Source organism: Netta rufina (genome assembly GCF_964035555.1).
Source record: "Netta rufina genome assembly, chromosome: 18".
Lineage (NCBI taxonomy): Eukaryota > Metazoa > Chordata > Aves > Anseriformes > Anatidae > Netta > Netta rufina.
The window spans coordinates 1,580,347-1,586,346 of NC_140142.1; positions in this window are offsets into that span (position 1 = coordinate 1,580,347).

Here is a 6,000-nt window from a genome sequence, read left to right on the forward strand (position 1 = left end):
ACCAGCGCAAATAGGTATCCCGGGGACTTACAGCCACTTACCTGTGTTATATTCTTTTTTTCGTTCCAATTTTGGCTTTCTCAACTGCCTACATTAAGAAAGAGGACCGGGCAGAGAAGGGAGAAAAGACTTGTTGTATTAGACCCATCAAGGATGGGAAATTTCACCATGTTTACAAGCCAATGCTCCATGGTATACAAAGAGAAGCCTGTAGGCCTCACGCAGAATCCACATCCCAAGTCTGTTGCGTACCATATACACGCGGTTCTGTATGTACCCACATTTCCTAGCTTGCTCATGTTGAATTCTCAAAATTATGAGCAATAGCACCCAAGTGGAAAAGATACATGTCCTGGTTTCAGTTAGGACAGAGTTAGTTCTCCTCCTAGTAGCGGGTAGGTTGCTATGTTTTGGCTTAGAATGTGTGAAAGGATGTTTAGAAGAGTGCTGATACCACCCCGATGTTTCAATTGCTGCAGAGCAGTACTTACAACAAGCCAAGGACCTTTCGGTGTCTCACTGTCCTACCAGCGATCAGAATCGGCGCACAGCAACAGCTGCGAGGGGACAGACTCAGGATGGCCGACCCCAACTGGCCAAAGAATTCTATGCCTTATGGCAACACGCTGCACCATGGATAGGGCGGGGCAGCCGGGCTGCTAGGGGTTACGCTGGGCACTGGTCAGCGGGTAGTGAGCAACTGCATTGTACATCACTTGTTTTGTACACATTACTAGTAGCAGTACTATCATCATCATCATCATCATTATTATTTTCCTGTCTTAATGAACTGTCTTTATCTCAACTCGCAGGCTTCACTGTCCCGTTTCTCTCCTCCATCCCAGAGAGGGAGGTGGGAGGGTTGCAGAAGGGCTGTGTGGTGTTTAGCTGCCGGCCGGGTTAAACCACAACAACACCTCAAAGGGGTTGGGGAAAAAAACATGTTTTTTTTAGAAAAGCAGAAGACTTTCACTGAGAAGAGGGATTCTAGTTTTAAGGTACTGGTACGCCATCAGCATGCTCTTAGGCCTCTGCTGATTTTAGCCGGAGGTTTATCAGGCCACAACTCACTGCACATGCTTTCTCTCTTGCTTTTCAATCTACAAATCGAACAGAGATTGAACATATAGAAATACAGTACCTTGAAAAGCGTCTTCTCTTGACATTTCCCCTCAGTATCGCCATACTTTCTTCAAAGCTGGAGACTGAACACCGCAGGATGCTTTTGCTCATTGATCTTAAACAGTGTCCGTTGAAACATTCAATACTGGGAGAAGAATAATCCTAGGGAAAGAAGGAAACAAGAATATATTTATGTGAACCACGTAGATTCAGATAAAGAAATTCTGCCTCACGCAAGTTTAATTGACCCTCCTGACTTGGTAGTGGGGCAACTAATGGCAGGCAGACACTGAAACGCTGCTGTGCTCAAGAAAAACCTGGAGAGGAAAAAAAAAAAAAAAAAAAAAGCTTTCAAAACTAAAGCTTCCCTCTCCCCACCGTTTTCTTGTGGATAACTTAAGCTTAATATCCTTGGCAAAAAGATATTGCAGCAAAACCTTTCACATAAACTTAGTGTTTCGTGAAAAACTACAACAACAAAACATTAAATTCAATTGGAATTTTTTCAATAAATTCAATTGGAATTTAAATTCAAAACTTTAAATTCAGTTGAATTTAAATTAAAAAAACTAAACTAATTAATTTAAATTAAAAAAAATTAAATTCAATTGACTGTTCAGAGGAACAGTCAAGCTTGACATTATACATCCTAGAATTAAAATCTAGTTTGAGTTTTTCTCCCATCTCCAGACCTTGCTAAAGATGCTTATTAGGAGCTCTGTCAAAAAAAGTGAAAGGCTTGTTATATCAAAGTTTCGAACCCTTCTTACTGCCCTTGACCTTCTTCACATTGCTGCTCCTACAAGGGTGAGTACTATCATTTTTAGTATGGGTGGGAAGCTGTGATATCCTTGAGTGGGGGGTCGTTCTGTTTACAAAATGAAGTTCCAGTAAGAGTACATCAAATGAACCAACTTTCTTTGAACTTTAATTCATCACTATATTGAATGAATGACCTCTGGATTTCTCTCTCCCATTTGGAAGTCGATTTGAAAACAAACTACCTCTGCCATAAAGAGCCAGGCATCAGAGACACCTGTTGCGCCTCAAGAACGGAGAAGGTATGAATGACAAGAGCAGCTGAATAAAATGCAACTTGCCATTAGAAATGGGTGTACTGGCATCTACAGGTGCCGCTGGCATCTCCTCATTTTCATTACTCTCTTCATCTGGTTTCTCGTCTTCAGTAGCAGGGTTCTGCTGTGGTGACTTGGAGTTGTCGCATGGAGCACACGCTGCAGAGGTGCGACCTTGCAAGAAAGAATAGATACCAAAGATCTTCGTCGTGCATTTTCAGTTACAAATGCAGAGACAAGTCTTCAAATCCTTAGCGTTAAAGCACGTACCTCTTTTCTCACGAGATTCTTTAATTTGTTCACAAAGTCGTCTAAACTCTGTATCCATTTCGTTCCTCACCATTGAATATGCAGTGTCTTGCAAAACATAGGCGCTGTGACGATCTGAAATTTTACACACTTTAACTGAATGTTGTCTACCAACCAATGAAACTGTTTTGATCACAGAAAAAAATTGCTTTCTTCATAGCTTGGTTCCAAAAGGTTCTCTCAGTGAATATTTTCAGCATAACAACATCGAAGTTAATTAAAACAAAAACACAAGTTCCTGGGGAACACTTATATCACAATTCCATGCCCAAGTAGCAAAATGATAAAATATTTACAATGTGGTAAGAGATGTACTCTGTGGACGTCCAAAATCATCTAATCCATCCGAAGTCTATTGTCCGCACACAGCATTTATCCATCTATACGTTCGACAGATTTTTTAAACTAGGGCTAAAAAGCACATCCTCACCTGTAGATCTTTGATCCGGGTAGTACTCTAAGGCATTGTTACAGATTAGATCGATGTCCTTCAGCTAGTCTCCGGCAGCGAGGTACTGGCGCGAGTCAATTTGAGTCAGAACTGTTGAAAGATCCATCGGCTCTTTAATCCTTGTGGCATAGTCAGGTACCTGCAGATCAAATACAAGCATTCAGAGGTTTTCTTAACCTTGCACACTGTCTACCAAAATTATTCTGAAGACTTTAAATAAACGACTTCCTAAAAACTCTGAACATTTGCGATGCATCAGAAGATGCTGAAATTTACCAGTTTGCTTCTCAAAAATGGAAGGGCTTTTTCATTTTTCATTAGCGCGGCCACGAGAGGACAACAAGAAGTAGGGAGGTCAGAAGCACGTGCATGGTAGAGAAGAAACACTGAGGGTGGGAGATTCATTTCACTTTGCTTCAGAAAATCACAACAGTGCAAGCTGAGCAAGCCATCCGGCATTCTCTTTGTTGTCGACATTGAGGAAAAGGTACATGAATTGCACCTGTGAAGTACCTATTGCAGGCATCTACTTTAGAATGAGATAACTGGGCCCTGAGGTGCTGATTTCTTCCCTCAGACCAGAAGAGGAGACTAATGACCAGTTCAGATGAGGACATATGTATCTGTCTAGATATTTCACAGTTCAAGAACCTAGGAGAAAAGGGGAAGAAAAGCCAGTGGATGCCCACAAGAAGAGGACTTTGCTGATCCCCAGGTATATTCAAGTTACATCTGTCTTTGAAATATACGCCCCTAGTTTAGGCTTATCTCATCAATTAAGGAGAAAAAGGCATCTAAGCAGCCAATTGGAGGAAAAAGAAAACACACTGCACTTATGGTTGATTCCTATTGAGGAGTTCCAGATGAAACAGAGAACAGGATCTCAAAACTTATTTTTACAAACTGCTGCTCCCATTCCTGTTCCCACAGGAACTGACAGTCCAAGAAAGGGCTTCAGACTTCACTCAAGTAGTCCTGTAAATACTGTTTGTAATTATAAGGAAAGATCTCTGTGCTTTTCAGTGCTGTGACACGCCTACATATCAAAGCTTTTTCACGAGCAAACTGTGTTGGCATTTGGACTGGCTTTTTAGAATGAAACCAGGGCTTTCAGCGAATAATCCCATAAGACACATTTGAGAGTCAGCAGAAGTAAAAGCACTGCCTCTGCTTCTTGCAAAATCCTTACAGTGCAGCCCTAAAAACAAAGTTGAACCTTCCCCAAAACGCTGAGAAGTACGAACACTGAGAAGTTACAGACACACACGGATCAGCACTACTTTACCTTCTGTGGGTCAACAGGCTTTGCAAATTCCCTGAAACGTCTGTCAGTGGCAAGTCTGTGAGTAACGTCCCTCAAGAAAATTCTAAGGTCACGCAAGGTATCCTCCTCTTCCTCCTCCAGCATCCCTACTTCTTCCTCTTGTGGCTTCTGAGGCTCAGCTGGTGGTGCTACAGGCACAACTTCCAATGTCCAATCAACTTCAATTCATCAGGAAAAATTAGCCAATTTACAGTACTCAAATACAAGCATATGACAAATTACTGACAGAAAATGACCACCAAAGCAAAGCCCAAAGAGCTAGTAACTTCGATAGGAAAGTTTTAGATGTACTTCTCCTATCCTCCTCACCTCTTTTCTTTACAGGAGGCTTAGCCACTTCATTTAGAATTAGGTCCTCAAAAAAAGATGCTCTCTCTGCCCTACCAGGCAACTCAATATTGCACACTTCTCCGAATTCCTTATTAAATAATTTTTGGATCTAAAGCAGAAGGAGGAGAGACATTTCAGATATAAGGCCACAAAAAACTCATCTTCTATTCCAAAAAGACGAGTACCTTTTCAAATTAAGAATAACCTGAAGAACACAAACTGAAAAAAGTTATCTTCCTGGCCTTAAAAGGCTACATTTTCACAGGCTGGCACGGCAAATTCAAATATCACCTTTAAGAATCACCTGTAGAATTAAAGCTCGCTGAAGGGATTGTACGCTACACTGGTAAAGTAATGGCTTTCACCACATCCAACAGCGCCTCCTTTGTATTTACTTGCCTTGCTGCATCCTTTACTTAGAACCTTTATGGCTATAGAGGGAAGAGAAAGGCTTCAGCAGACAAGTGAGGGCTTTTGGCTGAGTTTTTATTTCTCTACCAAAAGGTGTCTGAAGTAGCTAGTACCTCTACGTCTTCCTCCATTTTCAAGTTCTAGTAATAAAAGGTAGGTGAGGAATTTCACTACTTATTTTAGAAGGAATTTACAGCCTGTACAAAAACTTCTGTGGGAACTCAAGCACTTTCAAAGCAGTTGATAATAAACACGTCTAGGTAAGACCCGTTCTCTTCCCCCAGTGACTGAGACCAAATCATCAGAATGAGAACAGCGTGGTCCTGTTTTGGGCACCTTCCCTTAATGTAAACTCTCAGAAGTCAATGAAGTTCTGCACCTACTTTTACTACAGTTTATTTAGGAATACAACTAGAATTTGATTCCAAAGTTACTTTAGCAGAAATTGGAACTCAGATTTCCAGCTTGGAAAGCTTTGGCCTATATGAAGAAAGAAACCGATTTACTTATTTTTTTTTAATCAAAGTGTTTCAATTCTCTACTAAATTGCATTATTAGCAGTTTACCCAACATAGCATGGAATGGCAGACTGTCAGAAGAAATCTCTTCAGTAAAAACATCCTCTTGTCATTTCAAGCACTGCATATTCTTGACTGAACCACTTTGTAGCCACCAGAATTATTGTATTAATTTATTATTTGCATGTGTGAGAAGGGGGGTGAAAGTCACTTGCTTGACTCAGAAAAAACCTTAAGCAGATGCTTTCACAGTATCTTTTTCTCTAAGCAAATTTTAAGTGATTTGTTAGGGTGCCTGAGTAATAACAGCATGCATTTAAGAAAGCACAGCATTTTGATGCTGAAAGCATTCATAAATTACAAGACACTGAAGAAATAGTAAGGAAAGTATTGACAAATACCTCTTCTGGGAGATCTGAGTGACGTACATCAGATGGAGCAAGCAGCAAAACTGGCAAA